General features: G+C 48.2%; 1 protein-coding gene across 1 annotated transcript in view; it reads left to right on the forward strand.

Moving 5' to 3' along the window:
• Positions 1-20393, forward strand: part of TMEM208 (transmembrane protein 208) — a 178104-nt gene that overhangs the window by 62788 nt on the left and 94923 nt on the right. The gene's annotated exons all lie outside the window — the stretch shown is intronic.

Below are 20393 nucleotides of genomic sequence, written 5' to 3' on the forward strand. Positions count from 1 at the left end.
TAGGCCAACAATTCCAGCGACTTAGGCTGCTGAAGCTGTTGAGGCGTGGGCTCAGGAACTCGAGGCGGAACTGTCTGCCGATGGGTCTGAGCATGCTCAATAATGTCTCTCATATATTGCCACGACTTCTCTGTACCTTAAGGAGGCGGCCTCCGATGCCGGGGTGCTCGCGGCCAAGGCTGCTACTGCGTCTGTCTTGGCCAGACGTATCCTTTGGTTGAGATCCTGGTCGGTGGATTTGGATTCCAAGAAAATCCTTGAGGTGCTTCCTTTCAAAGGAGACAATCTCTTTGGAGAAGACCTAAATAAAATTGTGGCTTATCTGGCTACGGCTAAAACAGCTTGCCTACCTAGTACGGCTCCTTCCGCACAGAAGGCTAAAAGTACTTTCCCTCGACCCTTTCTTACTCCAGGCAAAGCAAAAGGTCAGGCGTACCCAAAGCAAGCTCGTGCTTCCAGACCAAACAAGCCCAGACCAAAGCGTGCCTGGGCTGCCCGTCAGCCTGCTTCCAAAACTGACAAGCCTGCCGCATGACGGGGTGGGCCTCCCTCTGGGGGATACCAAGGTGGGAGGCCAACTTCTATGTTTTGCCCAGGAATGGTTGAAGACCACTTCAGATGCCTGGGCGAGGGAAGTCGTCGCTCGAGGTTACGCCATACCCTTCAAGAATTGTCCCCCCGCAGCGGTTTTGCCTGACAGATGTGCCTCTGGATCCGGCAAAAGCAGACACGTTGCACTCAGTGGTACATTCCCTCCTGGGCACTGGAGTGGTGGTACAGGTGCCTCTGGCTCAGAGAGGCAAGTGGGTACTATTCAACACTGTTTCTAGCCCTGAAACCGAACTGGTCCTCGCGGCCCATTCTCAATCTGAAGTCCTTGAACAAGCATGTGCGGGTCTCCAAGTTTCGTATGGAAACTCTGCGCTCTATTGTTCTGGCCATGGAGCCTGGGGACTATATGGTCTCCCTGGACATACAGGATGCTTACCTGCATATTCCTATTGTGGTATCTCATCAACAGTACCTGCGGTTTGCGGTGGGCAACCTTCATTACCAATATCAGGCGTTACCCTTTGGTTTGACAACGGCTCCCCGAGTTTTCACCAAAGTAATGGCGGTCATGACGGCTACACTCCGCCGTCAAGGTGTCAGGATCCTACCATATTTGGACGATTTGTTGATCCTGGCAAATTCCCCAGAAATTCTCCTGTGTCATCTCGATCTGATGGTCCAGTGCATGAAAGCCCACGGGTGGCTGATCAACTGGAAGAAATACTCCCTGGTTCCTGCTCGGAGCATGTTATACCTGGGAGCATTGTTGGACACTCAAAAACCAACAGTTGTCCCTGTCTCAGGAAAAAGTCCTGAAGCTTCAGGACAGGATTCGATGCTTCCTATATCGTCCGCAAGTGTCGATACATTCGGCAATGCAAGTGCTGGGTCTCATGGTGTCGGCTTTCGACATGGTGGAGTATGCTCAGTTCCACTCTCGCCCTCTGCAGAAGTTAATTCTGACCAAGTGGGATGGCCTGCCTCACCGGATCAGATCTCACATGATCTCATTGGCTGCAGGACCAACGATTGAGAAGGGGCTGTCCCTTCTGGATATCCAACTGGGTCTTTCTGACGACAGATGCCAGTCTGAGAGGTTGGGGCGTGGTGTTGGAACAACAGTCTCTTCAGGGTTGGTGGACCAAGGAGGAGTCTCTGCTCCCGATCAATATTCTGGAACTGCGGGCAGTGTTAAACGCGTTGACTATGGCCCAGCATTTAATACAGAACAGACCTGTTCAAGTACAATCGGACAATGCCACCACGGTGGCGTACATAAATCATCAAGGCAGCACTCGAAGCCGCATGGCAATGAGGGAAGTATCACGGATTCTTCAGTGGGCAGAACGCCATCTGCCGGCCATATCCGCAGTGTTCATTCCGGGCATCCTGAACTGGGAAGCGGACTATCTCAGTCGTCAGGACGTACACGCAGGAGAGTGGAGCCTCCATCCGGAGGTGTTTCAACTTCTCGTGGACATATGGGGCCTACCAGATGTGGATCTATTGGCATCTCGACACAATCACAAGGTTCCGCTCTTCGGAGCAAGGACAGGGATCCTCAGGCAGTGTTTGTGGATTCTCTGTCAATCCCATGGAACTTTCGGCTGCCGTACGTGTTCCCTCCGGTGTCACTCCTGCCCAGAGTAATACGGAAGTTCAAGCAAGAAGGAGGAAATCTGCTTCTGGTCACTCTGGCGTGGCCCAGACGGCACTGGTTCTCCGACCTACTGGGTCTCTCGTGGGATCGTCCCCTTCTACTTCCACAACGCCCAGACCCATCTGGCTTTGACGGCATGGCTCTTGAAGCTTCCATCCTGAGGGCCAAGGGTTTTTCTGAGGCGGTCGTTCAAACTATGTTGAAGGCCCGCAAGCCGGCTTCTGCTCTGATTTACCATAGGGTCTGGAATGCTTACTTTACTTTGTGTGCGTCTCACAATCATGACGTTTTCACGTTTAGTACGGCCAATCTATTGGCCTTTCTACAACAGGGCCTAGACTTAGGCCTGCGCCTGGCCTCCCTCAAGGTTCATATCTCTGCCTTGTCGGTTGGGTTTCAGAGAAAGATTGCCACCCTACCTGATGTCCATACATTCACTCAGGGTGTGTTGAGGATTCAGCCTCCTTATGTGCCGCCTGTGGCCCCTTGGGACTTGTTGGTGGTTTTGGAGGCCTTGCAAGGGTCTCTGTTTGAGCCTCTTGCCTCTGCTGATCTTAAGTGGCTTTCCGTTAAGGTTCTGTTCTTGCTGGCTATTGCTTTAGCTAGAAGGGTCTCGGACTTGGGTGCCTTATCCTGAAAGTCTCCCTATTTGATTTTTCACCGTGACCGGTCGGTTCTTAGAACGCGGCCTGGTTATTTGCCTAAGGTGATGTCTTCTTTCCACCTTAACCAGGAAATTGTGGTTCCGGCCTTTAATTCTCCTGAGCTGTCTCCCAAAGAACGGTCTTTGGATGTGGTACAGGCTCTCCGTTTCTATGTGAAGAGAACTTCCTCCATTAGGAAAATCTGATTCTCTTTTTGTGTTGTTTGGTTTTCACAAACGTGGCTGGCCTGCTTCCAAGCAGACTTTGGCCAGATGGATTAGAATGGTGATTGCACATGCTTATGTACAGGCTGGTCGTCCGGTTCCTGCTACCATCAAAGCCCATTCTACTCGGTCTGTTGGACCTTCTTGGACGGCCCACCGTGGTGCTACCCTTGAACAATTGTGCAAGGCGGCTACGTGGTCCTCAGGGAACACGTTTATAAGGTTCTATGCCTTCGATACCGCCGCTTCCCAGGATGCTTCCTTTGGACGCCGGGTTCTTGTGCCCGCTACAGTACGTCCCCTCCCATGAGGAACTGCTTTGGGACATCCCCATTGTATTTCCTTGTGGAGCCCAGTGTACCCCGCAGCAGAAAATGAGATTTATGGTAAGAATTTACCGTTGTTAAATCTCTTTCTGCGAGGTACACTGGGCTCCACAAGGCGCCCACCCTGACACACTTAGCTTTTTTTGGGTTGGTATTGGCATAGCCGCTGACACCCTCTCCTGCGGTGAGTGTGTGGTGTAATTGGCTACGATCGGTTGTTGTCTCTGGTACCTGCTACTGCATTGGGCTGGTTAATGAAACTGAGCTCACTGGCATGGAGGTGGGGTTATAGAGGAGGCGGCGCTGTGCATCTTGGTAACAGTCAAAAGCTTTGAGCCTGTTGGTGCCTCGGATCAAGATCCTACTCTACACCCCGATGTATTTCCTTGTTGAGCCCAGTGTACCTCGCAGAAAGATTTAACAACGGTAAATTCTTACCATAAATATCGTTATGGTTGTGTTCTCCAGCCTCCCAGCAGTGTATGTCTGACAGATAATCTGTGTATGATCGTGTTCTCCAGCCTCCCAGCTCTGACAGATAATCTGTGTATGCTCGTGTTCTCCAGCCTCCCAGCAGTGTGTCTCTGACAGATAATCTGTTGTACAGTTCTGGGCACCGTACTACAAAAAGGATATCCTGGAGCTTGAAAAGGTACAGAGGAGGGCGACCAAACTAATTAAGGGCATGGAGACGATGGAATACAAGGAAAGGCTTGAAAGACTAGGCATGTTTACATTGGAAAAGCGGAGACTAAGAGGGGATATGATCAACATCTACAAATATATAAGGGGACAATACACAGAGCTTGCGCGGGACCTGTTTTTGGTTAGATCAACACAGAGGACTCGTGGACACTCGCTCAGGTTAGAGGAGAGGAGATTCCGCACAATACGGCGTAAAGGCTTTTTCACGTAAGGACAATACGTGTTTGGAATTCCCTGCCCGAGGGAGTTGTAATGGTGGAATCTGTCAACACCTTTAAGAATGGGTTAGATAAATTCCTATTGGATAAGGATATCCAGGGGTATGGTGCATAGTCATGCATTATAGTTACTATAAATAGGGATAAAATGCAATGGCTGACAGCAGCATCAGTCAGAAATTTTAGTCAAATCATCATGCATAGGAGACCACAAATAGGTTGAACTCGATGGACAATTGTCTTTTTTCAACCTCAGATACTATGTTACTATGTGTATGATCATGTTCTCCAGCCTCCCAGCACTGTATCTCTGACAGATAATCTATATATGCTCGTGTTCTCCAGCCTCCCAGCAGTGTATCTGACAGATAATCTGTGTATGCTCGTGTTCTCCAGCCTCCCAGCTCTGACAGATAATCTGTGTATGATCGTGTTCTCCAGCCTCCCAGCAAAGTATGTCTGACAGATAATCTGTGTATGATCCTGTTCTCCAGCCTCCCAGCAGTGTATCTCTGACAGATAATCTGTGTATACTCGTGTTGTCCAGCCTCCCAGCACTGTATCTGACAGATAATCTATGTATGATCGTGTTCTCCAGCCTCCCAGCAGTGTATCTGACAGATAATCTGTGTATGATCGTGTTCTCCAGCCTCCCAGCAGTGTATCTCTGACAGATAATCTGTGTATGATCGTGTTCTCCAGCCTCCCAGCAGTGTATCTCTGACAGATAATCTGTGTATGATCGTGTTCTCCAGCCTCCCAGCAGTGTATCTCTGACAGATATTCTGTGTATGATCGTGTTCTCCAGCCTCCCAGCAGTGTATCTCTGACAGATAATCTGTGTATGATCGTGTTCTCCAGCCTCCCAGCACTGTATCTCTGAGATAATCTGTGTATGCTCGTGTTCTCCAGCCTCCCAGCAGTGTATCTCTGATAGATAATCTGTGTATACTCGTGTTGTCCAGCCTCCCAGCAGTGTATCTCTGACAGATAATCTGTGTATGATCGGGTTCTCCAGCCTCCCAGCAGTGTATCTCTGACAGATAATCTGTGTATACTCGTGTTGTCCAGCCTCCCAGCAGTGTATGTCTGACAGATATTCTGTGTATGATCCTGTTCTCCAGCCTCCCAGCAGTGTATCTCTGACAGATAATCTGTGTATACTCGTGTTGTCCAGCCTCCCAGCAGTGTATCTGACAGATAATCTGTGTATGATCGTGTTCTCCAGGCTCCCAGCAGTGTATCTCTGACAGATAATCTGTGTATGCTCGTGTTCTCCAGCCTCCCAGCTCTGACAGATAATCTGTGTATGATCGTGTTCTCCAGCCTCCCAGCAGTGTATGTCTGACAGATAATCTGTGTATGATCGTGTTCTCCAGCCTCCCAGCACTGTATCTCTGACAGATAATCTGTGTATGATCGTGTTCTGCAGGCTCCCAGCAGTGTATCTCTGACAGATAATCTGTGTATGCTCGTGTTCTCCAGCCTCCCAGCTCTGACAGATAATCTGTGTATGCTCGTGTTCTCCAGCCTCCCAGCTCTGACAGATAATCTGTGTATGATCGTGTTCTCCAGCCTCCCAGCAAAGTATGTCTGACAGATAATCTGTGTATGATCCTGTTCTCCAGCCTCCCAGCAGTGTATCTCTGACAGATAATCTGTGTATACTCGTGTTGTCCAGCCTCCCAGCAGTGTATCTGACAGATAATCTGTGTATGATCGTGTTCTCCAGGCTCCCAGCAGTGTATCTCTGACAGATAATCTGTGTATGATCCTGTTCTCCAGCCTCCCAGCAGTGTATCTGACAGATAATCTATGTATGATCGTGTTCTCCAACCTCCCAGCAGTGTATCTCTGACAGATAATCTGTGTATACTCGTGTTCCCCAGCCTCCCAGCACTGTATCTCTGACAGATAATCTGTGTATGATCCTGTTCTCCAGCCTCCCAGCAGTGTATCTGACAGATAATCTATGTATGATCGTGTTCTCCAACCTCCCAGCAGTGTATCTCTGACAGATAATCTGTGTATGCTCGTGTTCTCCAGCCTCCCAGCTCTGACAGATAATCTGTGTATGATCGTGTTCTCCAGCCTCCCAGCAAAGTATGTCTGACAGATAATCTGTGTATGATCCTGTTCTCCAGCCTCCCAGCAGTGTATCTCTGACAGATAATCTGTGTATACTCGTGTTGTCCAGCCTCCCAGCACTGTATCTGACAGATAATCTATGTATGATCGTGTTCTCCAGCCTCCCAGCAGTGTATCTGACAGATAATCTGTGTATGATCGTGTTCTCCAGCCTCCCAGCAGTGTATCTCTGACAGATAATCTGTGTATGATCGTGTTCTCCAGCCTCCCAGCAGTGTATCTCTGACAGATAATCTGTGTATGATCGTGTTCTCCAGCCTCCCAGCAGTGTATCTCTGACAGATATTCTGTGTATGATCGTGTTCTCCAGCCTCCCAGCAGTGTATCTCTGACAGATAATCTGTGTATGATCGTGTTCTCCAGCCTCCCAGCACTGTATCTCTGAGATAATCTGTGTATGCTCGTGTTCTCCAGCCTCCCAGCAGTGTATCTCTGATAGATAATCTGTGTATACTCGTGTTGTCCAGCCTCCCAGCAGTGTATCTCTGACAGATAATCTGTGTATGATCGGGTTCTCCAGCCTCCCAGCAGTGTATCTCTGACAGATAATCTGTGTATACTCGTGTTGTCCAGCCTCCCAGCAGTGTATGTCTGACAGATATTCTGTGTATGATCCTGTTCTCCAGCCTCCCAGCAGTGTATCTCTGACAGATAATCTGTGTATACTCGTGTTGTCCAGCCTCCCAGCAGTGTATCTGACAGATAATCTGTGTATGATCGTGTTCTCCAGGCTCCCAGCAGTGTATCTCTGACAGATAATCTGTGTATGCTCGTGTTCTCCAGCCTCCCAGCTCTGACAGATAATCTGTGTATGATCGTGTTCTCCAGCCTCCCAGCAGTGTATCTCTGACACATAATCTGTGTATACTCGTGTTCTCCAGCCTCCCAGCAGTGTATCTGACAGATAATCTGTGTATGATCGTGTTCTCCAGCCTCCCAGCACTGCATCTCTGATAGATAATCTGTGTATGATCGTGTTCTCCAGCCTCCCAGCAGTGTATATCTGACAGATAATATGTGTATGATCGTGTTCTCCAGCCTCCCAGCAGTGTATCTCTGACAGATAATCTGTGTATGATCGTGTTCTCCAGCCTCCCAGCAGTGTATGTCTGACAGATGATCTGTGTATGATCGTGTTCTCCAGCCTCCCAGCACTGTATCTCTGACAGATAATCTGTGTATGATCGTGTTCTGCAGGCTCCCAGCAGTGTATCTCTGACAGATAATCTGTGTATGCTCGTGTTCTCCAGCCTCCCAGCTCTGACAGATAATCTGTGTATGATCGTGTTCTCCAGCCTCCCAGCAGTGTATGTCTGACAGATAATCTGTGTATACTCGTGTTCCCCAGCCTCCCAGCACTGTATCTCTGACAGATAATCTGTGTATGATCCTGTTCTCCAGCCTCCCAGCAGTGTATCTGACAGATAATCTGTGTATACTCGTGTTCTCCAGCCTCCCAGCAGTGTATCTGACAGATAATCTGTGTATGATCCTGTTCTCCAGCCTCCCAGCAGTGTATCTGACAGATAATCTGTGTATGATCGTGTTCTCCAGCCTCCCAGCACTGCATCTCTGATAGATAATCTGTGTATGATCGTGTTCTCCAGCCTCCCAGCACTGCATCTCTGATAGATAATCTGTGTATGATCGTGTTCTCCAGCCTCCCAGCAGTGTATCTCTGACAGATAATATGTGTATGATCGTGTTCTCCAGCCTCCCAGCAGTGTATCTCTGACAGATAATCTGTGTATGTTCGTTTTCTCCAACCTTCCAACTCTGACAGATAATCTGTGTATGATCGTGTTCTCCAACCTTCCAGCTCTGACAGATAATCTGTGTATGGTCGTGTTCTCCAGCCTCCCAGCAGTGTATCTCTGACAGATAATCTGTGTATGATCGTGTTCTCCAGCCTCCCAGCACTGTATCTCTGACAGATAATCTGTGTATACTCGTGTTGTCCAGCCTCCCAGCAGTGTATCTCTGACAGATAATCTGTGTATGATCGTGTTCTCCAGCCTCCCAGCAGTGTATCTGACAGATAATCTGTGTATGATCGTGTTCTCCAGCCTCCCAGCACTGCATCTCTGATAGATAATCTGTGTATGATCGTGTTCTCCAGCCTCCCAGCACTGTATATCTGACAGATAATATGTGTATGATCGTGTTCTCCAGCCTCCCAGCAGTGTATCTCTGACAGATAATCTGTGTATGATCGTGTTCTCCAGCCTCCCAGCAGTGTATGTCTGACAGATAATCTGTGTATGATCGTGTTCTCCAGCCTCCCAGCACTGTATCTCTGACAGATAATCTGTGTATACTCGTGTTCCCCAGCCTCCCAGCACTGTATCTCTGACAGATAATCTGTGTATGATTGTGTTCTCCAGCCTCCCAGCAGTGTATGTCTGACAGATAATCTGTGTATACTCATGTTCTCCAGCCTCCCAGCAGTGTATCTCTGACAGATAATCTGTGTATGATCGGGTTCTCCAGCCTCCCAGCAGTGTATCTCTGACAGATAATCTGTGTATGATCGGGTTCTCCAGCCTCCCAGCAGTGTATCTCTGACAGATAATCTGTGTATACTCGTGTTGTCCAGCCTCCCAGCAGTGTATGTCTGACAGATATTCTGTGTATGATCCTGTTCTCCAGCCTCCCAGCAGTGTATCTCTGACAGATAATCTGTGTATACTCGTGTTGTCCAGCCTCCCAGCAGTGTATCTGACAGATAATCTGTGTATGATCGTGTTCTGCAGGCTCCCAGCAGTGTATCTCTGACAGATAATCTGTGTATGCTCGTGTTCTCCAGCCTCCCAGCTCTGACAGATAATCTGTGTATGATCGTGTTCTCCAGCCTCCCAGCAGTGTATGTCTGACAGATAATCTGTGTATACTCGTGTTCCCCAGCCTCCCAGCACTGTATCTCTGACAGATAATCTGTGTATGATCCTGTTCTCCAGCCTCCCAGCAGTGTATCTGACAGATAATCTATGTATGATCGTGTTCTCCAACCTCCCAGCAGTGTATCTCTGACAGATAATCTGTGTATGATCCTGTTCTCCAGCCTCCCAGCAGTGTATCTGACAGATAATCTGTGTATGGTCGTGTTCTCCAGCCTCCCAGCACTGTATCTCTGACAGATAATCTGTGTATGATCGTGTTCTCCAGCCTACCAGCACTGTATCTGACAGATAATCTGTGTATGATCGTGTTCTCCAGCCTCCCAGCAGTGTATCTCTGACAGATAATCTGTGTATGATCGTGTTCTCCTGCCTCCCAGCAGTGTATCTCTGACAGATAATCTGTGTATGATCGTGTTCTCCAGCCTCCCAGCAGTGTATCTGACATATAATCTGTGTATGGTCGTGTTCTCCAGCCTCCCAGCAGTGTATCTCTGACAGATAATCTGTGTATACTCGTGTTCTCCAGCCTCCCAGCAGTGTATCTCTGACAGATAATCTGTGTATGATCGTGTTCTCCAGCCTCCCAGCACTGTATCTCTGACAGATAATCTGTGTATGATCGTGTTCTCCAGCCTCCCAGCACTGTATCTCTGACAGATAATCTGTGTATGATCGTGTTGTCCAGCCTCCCAGCAGTGTATGTTTGACAGATGTCACGATCCGGGTATCTGGACGCCATTTCTTACCCATCAGATGCCTCCTAAGGCTGGCTCAGCGCTCCAGGACCGGATCCCATCTGTTATCCTGATGTGTACATTCCTGTATCCTCTCCTGTCACTCTGGGACGCTGTCACAGTAAACGCCATATTACACCTGGCATGGCGTCTCCCGCGGCCTCCGCCGCCGTCCCTGAACTTCTGCAACTTCCGAGTTTCTCTGTCTCTATTGTGCAGCTCCGTCTCACACCATTAATGCCTGTCCCAAACGTCCGGGAAACTCCAAATCCTAGCTCGCCAAGGAGAGGGCCGGCTAGGAGTAATGATCTCCTCTCCATCTCCTCAAGATTGTAATCTCCCAGTCTCGCTTCAAGTTGCTCAACGTTATCGGAACGTCATTGCCCTCCTTGATTCCGGAGCAGCTGGGAACTTTATTACCGAAGCCTATGTTAAACGGTGGTCCCTACCCACCGAGAGACTTCCTTCGTCCATTTATTTAACTGCCGTGGATGGCAGCAAAATTTTTGATGCAGTTATTTCTTTAAGGACTCTACCAGTTCGTCTGAGAGTGGGAGTTCTTCATTCCGAACTTATTTCTTTTTTAGTGATTCCAAGAGCCACACATCCTGTGGTCCTTGGCCTTCCATGGCTCCGTCTTCACAATCCTACAATTGATTGGACGACTACGTAAATCCTGGCATGGGGTTCCTCCTGTGCTGAGACATGTTTGTTTAAAGTATTGCCTGTCTGTTCTTCCTCCCCCAGGTCGTCTGATGTTCCACCTCCTCCATATCAAGATTTCACGGATGTGTTCAGTAAAGCTTCTGCTGATATCCTTCCTCCTCATAGAGAATGGGACTGTCCGATTGATCTCGTTCCAGGGAAGGTTCCACCTCGAGGCCGAACTTATCCGTTGTCTCTGCCTGAGACGCATTCTATGGAGGAATATAATATTAGAGAACCTAGCAAAGGGGTTCATTCGACCTTCTTCTTCTCCAGCCGGCGCAGGCTTCTTTTTTGTAAAAAAGAAAGATGGTGGTCTGCGGCCGTGCATCGACTACAGAGGTTTGAACGACATTACCATCAAGAACCGTTATCCTTTACCCCTGATTACTGAGCTCTTTGACAGAGTTAGCGGAACTACCATCTTTACAAAGCTGGACTTGCGAGGTGCATACAATCTCATCCGGATCCGTGAGGGTGACGAGTGGAAGACCGCCTTTAACACCCGTGACGGACATTATGAGTACCTCGTCATGCCCTTCGGATTGAGCAATGCTCCAGCTGTCTTCCAGCATTTTGTCAATGAGATCTTCAGAGACATTCTATACCGTCATGTCGTGGTCTATCTAGACGATATCCTCATTTTTGCCAACGATTTAGAGGAACATCGTTTTTGGGTTAAAGAGGTTCTGTCCCGTCTCCGTGTCAATCATCTCTATTGCAAATTAGAAAAATGCGTCTTTGAAGTCAAGTCCATTCCGTTTCTAGGGTACATTGTGTCCGGTTCCGGACTAGAGATGGATCCTGAGAAACTACAAGCAATCCAAAATTGGCCGGTACCCTTAACCCTCAAAGGGGTCCAGAGGTTCTTAGGGTTCGCCAACTATTACCGAAAGTTTATACGAGACTTTTCCACCATTGTGGCGCCTATTACTGCTTTCACTAAGAAGGGTGCTAACCCGTCCAAGTGGTCTGAAGAAGCCATGCAAGCATTTCATCTTTTAAAACAAAGGTTCATCTCTGCGCCTGTTCTGAAACAGCCTGACATCGACTCTCCTTTCATCTTAGAGGTGGATGCCTCCTCCGTTGGAGTAGGAGCGGTGTTATCTCAGAGGGCTAAAGATGGCCATTTACACCCTTGCAGTTTCTTCTCCCGGAAGTTCTCCCCAGCTGAGCGCAACTATGCCATTGGCGACCAGGAGTTGCTAGCCATCAAGCTCGCTCTAGAAGAGTGGAGGTATCTGTTGGAGGGAGCTTCTCATTCAATCACCATACTTACAGACCACAAGAACCTTTTATACCTGAAGGGCGCACAATGTCTCAACCCTCGTCAGGCCAGATGGGCACTTTTCTTTTCCAGGTTCGACTTTAAACTCCAGTTCTGTCCGGGCTCTCAGAATCGCAAGGCCGATGCCCTTTCCCGCTCATGGGAGCAAGAAAATGAGTCAGTCTTCAGACAAGCATCCTATTATAAATCCGTTGGCATTCTCCACGGTAGGGATGGACTCTACGCCCCCATCAGGGAAAAGTTTTGTGAAGCCGATGCTAAGGAAGAAGCTCATGCATTGGGCCCATGCTTCCCGTTTTGCCGGACATACAGGTATCCAAAAAACCCTGGAGTTTCTCTAGGTCCTATTGGTGGCCAACTCTGAAAAAGGACGTCTTGGAGTTTATTGCATCTTGCCCAAAGTGTGCCCAACATAAAGTATCCCGCCAGTCGCCTGCGGGGCAACTGGTTCCACTATCCGTTCCCCGTCGACCATGGACCCACTTGTCGATGGATTTCATTACAGACTTACCCATGTGCAACAAGTTCAATACCATCTGGGTGGTAGTTGACCGGTTCACCAAGATGGCACACTTAATTCCTCTCACCGGTCTTCCGTCAGCTTCCAAGTTGGCTCAAGTATTCATACGAGAGATCTTCCGACTCCACGGTCTTTCTGAAGAAATTATCTCAGATCGAGGAGTTCAATTCACAGCCAAATTCTGGCGAAGTTTATGTCAAGTCCTCCAAGTCAAGCTAAAGTTTTCCACGGCTTACCATCCTCAGACCAATGGTCAAACCGAGAGGGTGAATCAGGACTTGGAGGCCTTCCTCCGCATCTATGTGTCCTCCTCTCAAGATGACTGGGTTCAATTACTTCCCTGGGCCGAGTTCTGTCATAACAGCCAGTATCATTCTTCATCTGCTTCAACACCATTCTTCACTAACTTTGGATTCCACCCTAAAGTCCCTGAGTTCCAACCGCTTCCAGCAACTTCTGTTCCCGCAGTGGATATCACCTTGCATCAGTTTGCCAATATCTGGAAGAGCGTACGATCAGCTCTGCTCAAGGCATCGTTCAGGTACAAGAAGTTTGCGGATAAGAAGCGTCGAGCAGTTCCTGCTCTCAAGGTGGGTGATCGGGTATGGTTATCCACGAAGAATTTGAGGTTAAGAGTTCCCAGTATGAAGTTTGCACCCCGCTATATCGGTCCTTTCAAGATTGAACAAGTCATCAATCCTGTTGCTTACAGACTCCAGTTGCCTCCCTTCTTAAAAATACCCAGGACATTCCATGTTTCCCTGTTGAAACCGCTGATCTTGAATCGGTTTCATTCCTCACTTCCTCCAACTCCGAAAGTCCAAACTCAACGAGGCGTTGAGTATGAAGTGGCCAAGATCCTGGACTCACGTCACCGTTACGGTCAACTACAATATCTTATTGACTGGAAGGGTTATGGTCCTGAGGAACGTTCATGGACCAATGCTTCTGATGTCCATGCTCCTGCCTTGGTCCGGAGATTCCATTTCAAGTTTCCTCAAAAGCCAAAGAAGTGTCCTGGGGCCACTCCTAAAGGGGGGGGTGCTGTCACGATCCGGGTATCTGGACGCCATTTCTTACCCATCAGATGCCTCCTAAGGCTGGCTCAGCGCTCCAGGACCGGATCCCATCTGTTATCCTGATGTGTACATTCCTGTATCCTCTCCTGTCACTCTGGGACGCTGTCACAGTAAACGCCATATTACACCTGGCATGGCGTCTCCCGCGGCCTCCGCCGCCGTCCCTGAACTTCTGCATGCAGAGTGTCTGAGTGGCGATTACGTCAGCCGCGGCCTCCGCTGTGTCCGCGTGGTTGGATGTGCATCTGTCAGCCTGGCGCCTCCTGTCTCCGGTGGCCGGCGCCGCCATTACTGTTTTCATTACCACATGAATTACAAACCAAACTTCCCTCCAAGTGTCTGCATGGGCGCAGCCATCTTGGATTCTGTCAGCTGATCATTTCCACCAATCTGTTCTTAGTATTGATAATCTGCATAATTGCCTAGCCAATCCCTTCCTTGCTGCAGGTATAAATACACTGTGCCTGAGCAAGGAAGGCGTCAGTGCTTTGGTTGTCAAACCTAGTTCCTGTTTGTCTCTCTCCTGTGATTGTCTTCCAGGTTCCAGCTCCTGTCTCAAGACTTCCACCATAGAGACCCGCACCAGCATTCCACCTGCGGTGTAGCCTGACTCTCCAATCCATTGTGGATTCATCTGTTTCCAGCTACAACATTACTTGCTTCCAGCTCAGCTTCCAGCAGAGTACAGCTTCCCTTAAAGGGCCGGTGTCCTTTCTACACTTTACCACTCTCCACCGGTATTATTATTTCTCCGCTCTCAAGTTCTACATTTCAGTTCATATTTCATCGCTCCCAAGTTCATTTATTATTTAACTGGTTCCAGCCAGTATCCACTCCGTGCTAACAACAGTCTGGTTCCAGCCAGTATCCACAGCAGCTGTTTTATCTTCAGCAACCCAGCTTTTCCTGGAACACCAGCTGGCACAATCCTGGGTTATCTCCATTGCTACAGTCGGGCCTGGTAAGGACTTTCCATCTAGAAGATCATAAGAACTATCTCACACTACCAGTGCCCTGTGGCTCCTGCCATCCTGTAGTACCCAGGAACTGTATTTATTCTTTGCTGACTTTTACGTTTTCTTTTACTGCTGCTGTGTTGCGGAGTTGTCATAATAAACATCATTGACTTTTATCCAAGTTGTCGTGGTCACGCCTTCGGGCAGTTATTATTCATGTTACTTACATGTCCAGGGGTCTGATACAACCTCCCAGGTTCCGGTACATCTCAGCCCCTACAACTGAGGCTGCCTCCCGTCAGCTCAGGCCCTCAGTTGTGACAACAGATAATCTGTGTATGATCGTGTTCTCCAGCCTCCCAGCACTGTATCTCTGACAGATAATCTGTGTATGATCGTGTTCTCCAGCCTCCCAGCAGTGTATCTCTGACAGATAATCTGTGTATGTTCGTTTTCTCCAACCTTCCAGCTCTGACAGATAATCTGTGTATGATCGTGTTCTCCAACCTTCCAGCTCTGACAGATAATCTGTGTATGGTCGTGTTCTCCAGCCTCCCAGCACTGTATCTCTGACAGATAATCTATGTATGATCGTGTTCTCCAGCCTCCCAGCAGTGTATCTCTGACAGATAATCTGTGTATGATCGTGTTCTCCAGCCTCCCAGCAGTGTATCTCTGACAGATAATCTGTGTATGATCATGTTCTCCAGCCTCCCAGCACTGTATCTCTGACAGATAATCTGTGTATGATCATGTTCTCCAGCCTCCCAGCACTGTATCTCTGACAGATAAACTGTTTATGATCATGTTCTCCAGCCTCCCAGCAGTGTATCTCTGACAGATAATCTGTGTATGATCGTGTTCTCCAGCCTCCCAGCAGTGTATGTCTGACAGATAATCTGTGTATACTCGTGTTCCCCAGCCTCCCAGCAGTGTATCTCTGACAGATAATCTGTGTATGTTCGTTTTCTCCAGCCTCCCTGCAGTGTATCTCTGACAGATAATCTGTGTATGTTCGTTTTCTCCAGCCTCCCTGCAGTGTATCTCTGACAGATAATCTGTGTATGTTCGTTTTCTCCAGCCTCCCTGCAGTGTATCTCTGACAGATAATCTGTGTATGTTCGTTTTCTCCAACCTTCCAGCTCTGACAGATAATCTGTGTATGATCGTGTTCTCCAACCTTCCAGCTCTGACAGATAATCTGTGTATGATCGTGTTCTCCAACCTTCCAGCTCTGACAGATAATCTGTGTATGATCGTGTTCTCCAGCCTCCCAGCACTGTATCTCTGACAGATAATCTGTGTATGGTCGTGTTCTCCAGCCTCCCAGCACTGTATCTCTGACAGATAATCTGTGTATGATCGTGTTCTCCAGCCTCCCAGCACTGTATCTCTGACAGATAATCTGTGTATGGTCGTGTTCTCCAGCCTCCCAGCAGTGTATCTCTGACAGATAATCTGTGTATGATCGTGTTCTCCAGCCTCCCAGCACTGTATCTCTGACAGATAATCTGTGTATGATCGTGTTCTCCAGCCTCCCAGCACTGTATCTCTGACAGATAATCTGTGTATACTCGTGTTGTCCAGCCTCCCAGCAGTGTATCTCTGACAGATAATCTGTGTATGATCGTGTTCTCCAGCCTCCCAGCAGTGTATCTCTGACAGATAATCTGTGTATGATCGTGTTCTCCAGCCTCCCAGCACTGTATCTGACAGATAATCTATGTATGATCGTGTTCTCCAGCCTCCCAGCAGTGTATCTCTGACAGATAATCTGTGTATGATCGTGTTCTCCAGCCTCCCAGCAGTGTATCTCTGACAGATAATCTGTGTATGATCCTGTTCTCCAGCCTCCCAGCACTGTATCTCTGACAGATAATCTGTGTATACTCGTGTTGTCCAGCCTCCCAGCAGTGTATCTCTGACAGATAATCTGTGTATGATCGTGTTCTCCAGCCTCCCAGCAGTGTATCTCTGACAGATAATCTGTGTATGATCGTGTTCTCCAGCCTCCCAGCACTGTATCTCTGACAGATAATCTGTGTATGATCGTGTTCTCCAGCCTCCCAGCAGTGTATCTCTGACAGATAATCTGTGTATACTCGTGTTCTCCAGCCTCCCAGCTCTGACAGATAATCTGTGTATGATCGTGTTCTCCAGCCTCCCAGCAGTGTATGTCTGACAGATAATCTGTGTATGCTCGTGTTCTCCAGCCTCCCAGCAGTGTATCTCTGACACATAATCTGTGTATGCTCGTGTTCTCCAGCCTCCCAGCAGTGTATCTGACAGATAATCTGTGTATGATCGTGTTCTCCAGCCTCCCAGCACTGCATCTCTGATAGATAATCTGTGTATGATCGTGTTCTCCAGCCTCCCAGCACTATCTCTGACAGATAATGTGTATGATCGTGTTCTCCAGCCTCCCAGCAGTGTATCTCTGACACATAATCTGTGTATACTCGTGTTCTCCAGCCTCCCAGCAGTGTATCTGACAGATAATCTGTGTATGATCGTATTCTCCAGCCTCCCAGCACTGCATCTGATAGATAAACTGTGTATGATCGTGTTCTCCAGCCTCCCAGCAGTGTATCTCTGACAGATAATCTGTGTATGATCGTGTTCTCCAGCCTCCCAGCACTGTATCTCTGACAGATAATCTGTGTATACTCGTGTTGTCCAGCCTCCCAGCAGTGTATCTCTGACAGATAATCTGTGTATGATCGTGTTCTCCAGCCTCCCAGCAGTGTATCTCTGACAGATAATCTGTGTATGATCGTGTTCTCCAGCCTCCCAGCAGTGTATCTCTGACAGATAATCTGTGTATGATCCTGTTCTCCAGCCTCCCAGCACTGTATCTCTGACAGATAATCTGTGTATGCTCGTGTTCTCCAGCCTCCCAGCAGTGTATCTGACAGATAATCTATGTATGATCGTGTTCTCCAGCCTCCCAGCAGTGTATCTCTGATAGATAATCTGTGTATACTCATGTTGTCCAGCCTCCCAGCACTGTATCTCTGACAGATAATCTGTGTATGATCGTGTTGTCCAGCCTCCCAGCAGTGTATCTCTGACAGATAATCTGTGTATACTCGTGTTGTCCAGCCTCCCAGCAGTGTATGTCTGACAGATATTCTGTGTATGATCCTGTTCTCCAGCCTCCCAGCAGTGTATCTCTGACAGATAATCTGTGTATACTCGTGTTGTCCAGCCTCCCAGCAGTGTATCTGACAGATAATCTGTGTATGATCGTGTTCTCCAGGCTCCCAGCAGTGTATCTCTGACAGATAATCTGTGTATGCTCGTGTTCTCCAGCCTCCCAGCTCTGACAGATAATCTGTGTATGATCGTGTTCTCCAGCCTCCCAGCAGTGTATGTCTGACAGATAATCTGTGTATGCTCGTGTTCTCCAGCCTCCCAGCAGTGTATCTCTGACACATAATCTGTGTATACTCGTGTTCTCCAGCCTCCCAGCAGTGTATCTGACAGATAATCTGTGTATGATCGTGTTCTCCAGCCTCCCAGCACTGCATCTCTGATTGATAATCTGTGTATGATCGTGTACTCCAGCCTCCCAGCACTGTATCTCTGACAGATAAGGTGTATGATCGTGTTCTCCAGCCTCCCAGCAGTGTATCTCTGACAGATAATCTGTGTATGATCGTGTTCTCCAGCCTCCCAGCAGTGTATCTCTGACAGATAATCTGTGTATGATCGTGTTCTCCAGCCTCCCAGCAGTGTATGTCTGACAGATAATCTGTGTATGATCGTGTTCTCCAGCCTCCCAGCTCTGACAGATAATCTGTGTATGATCGTGTTCTCCAGCCTCCCAGCAGTGTATCTCTGACAGATAATCTATGTATGATCGTGTTCTCCAGCCTCCCAGCAGTGTATCTCTGACAGATAAACTGTGTATGATCATGTTGTCCAGCCTCCCAGCAGTGTGTGTCTGACAGATAAACTGTGTATGATCGTGTTCTCCAGCCTCCCAGCAGTGTATCTGACAGATAATCTATGTATGATCGTGTTCTCCAGCCTCCCAGCAGTGTATCTCTGACAGATAATCTGTGTATGCTCGTGTTCTCCAGCCTCCCAGCAGTGTATCTCTGACACATAATCTGTGTATACTCGTGTTCTCCAGCCTCCCAGCAGTGTATCTGACAGATAATCTGTGTATGGTCGTGTTCTCCAGCCTCCCAGCACTGTATCTCTGACAGATAATCTGTGTATGATCGTGTTCTCCAGCCTCCCAGCAGTGTATCTGACAGATAATCTATGTATGATCGTGTTCTCCAGCCTCCCAGCAGTGTATCTCTGACAGATAAACTGTGTATGATCGTGTTCTCCAGCCTCCCAGCAGTGTATCTCTGACAGATAATCTGTGTATGATCGTGTTCTCCAGACTCCCAGCAGTGTATGTCTGACAGATAAACTGTGTATGATCGTGTTCTCCAGCCTCCCAGCAGTGTATCTCTGACAGATAATCTGTGTATGATCGTGTTCTCCAGCCTCCCAGCAGTGTATCTCTGACAGATAAACTGTGTATGATCATGTTCTCCAGCCTCCCAGCAGTGTATCTCTGACAGATAATCTGTGTATGATCGTGTTCTCCAGCCTCCCAGCAGTGTATCTGACAGATAATCTGTGTATGATCGTGTTCTCCAGCCTCCCAGCAGTGTATCTCTGACAGATAATCTGTGTATGATCGTGTTCTCCAGCCTCCCAGCAGTGTATCTCTGACAGATAAGCTGTGTATGATCGTGTTCTCCAGCCTCCCAGCAGTGTATCTCTGACAGATAATCTGTGTATGATCGTGTTCTCCAGCCTCCCAGCAGTATGTCTGACAGATAAACTGTGTATGATCGTGTTCTCCAGCCTCCCAGCACTGTATCTCTGACAGATAAACTGTGTATGATCGTGTTCTCCAGCCTCCCAGCACTGTATCTCTGACAGATAATCTGTGTATGATCGTGTTCTCCAGCCTCCCAGCAGTATGTCTGACAGATAATCTGTGTATGATCGTGTTCTCCAGCCTCCCAGCAGTGTATCTCTGACAGATAATCTGTGTATGATCGTGTTCTCCAGCCTCCCAGCAGTATGTCTGACAGATAAACTGTGTATGATCGTGTTCTCCAGCCTCCCAGCAGTGTATCTCTGACAGATAATCTGTGTATGATCGTGTTCTCCAGCCTCCCAGCAGTATATCTCTGACAGATAATCTGTGTATGATCGTGTTCTCCAGCCTCCCAGCAGTGTATCTCTGACAGATAATCTGTGTATGATCGTGTTGTCCAGCCTCCCAGCAGTGTATCTCTGACAGATAATCTGTGTATGATCGTGTTGTCCAGCCTCCCAGCAGTGTATCTCTGACAGATAATCTGTGTATGATCGTGTTGTCCAGCCTCCCAGCAGTGTATGTCTGACAGATAATCTGTGTATGGTCAGTTGGACTAGTCCATGGATTCTTCTGCTCTCGGAAATGTAGAAACCTCTGTGGATCTTGGGCCTTTTGACGGCAAATGCAAGGAATAGTCGGAACTGCAGAATTTAATTTGGGATATAAAGACGGCTACTTCCTACTACCAAAGGAAGTTCTCAGAAGTTATTAAAAAAATCACAGCGGGGCTTAATTTTCTCTGCCTTGAAGAATAAAAAGATAGTCATGGCCTTGTCCAGATAGAAATCTTGCAGTATGGGGCGTCCGCTGGAGACCTCGCAGTATGGGGTGTGCACGGCA

The sequence above is a fragment of the Pseudophryne corroboree genome, assembly GCF_028390025.1.
Source record: "Pseudophryne corroboree isolate aPseCor3 chromosome 11 unlocalized genomic scaffold, aPseCor3.hap2 SUPER_11_unloc_5, whole genome shotgun sequence".
In the NCBI taxonomy this organism is placed as follows: Eukaryota; Metazoa; Chordata; class Amphibia; order Anura; family Myobatrachidae; genus Pseudophryne; species Pseudophryne corroboree.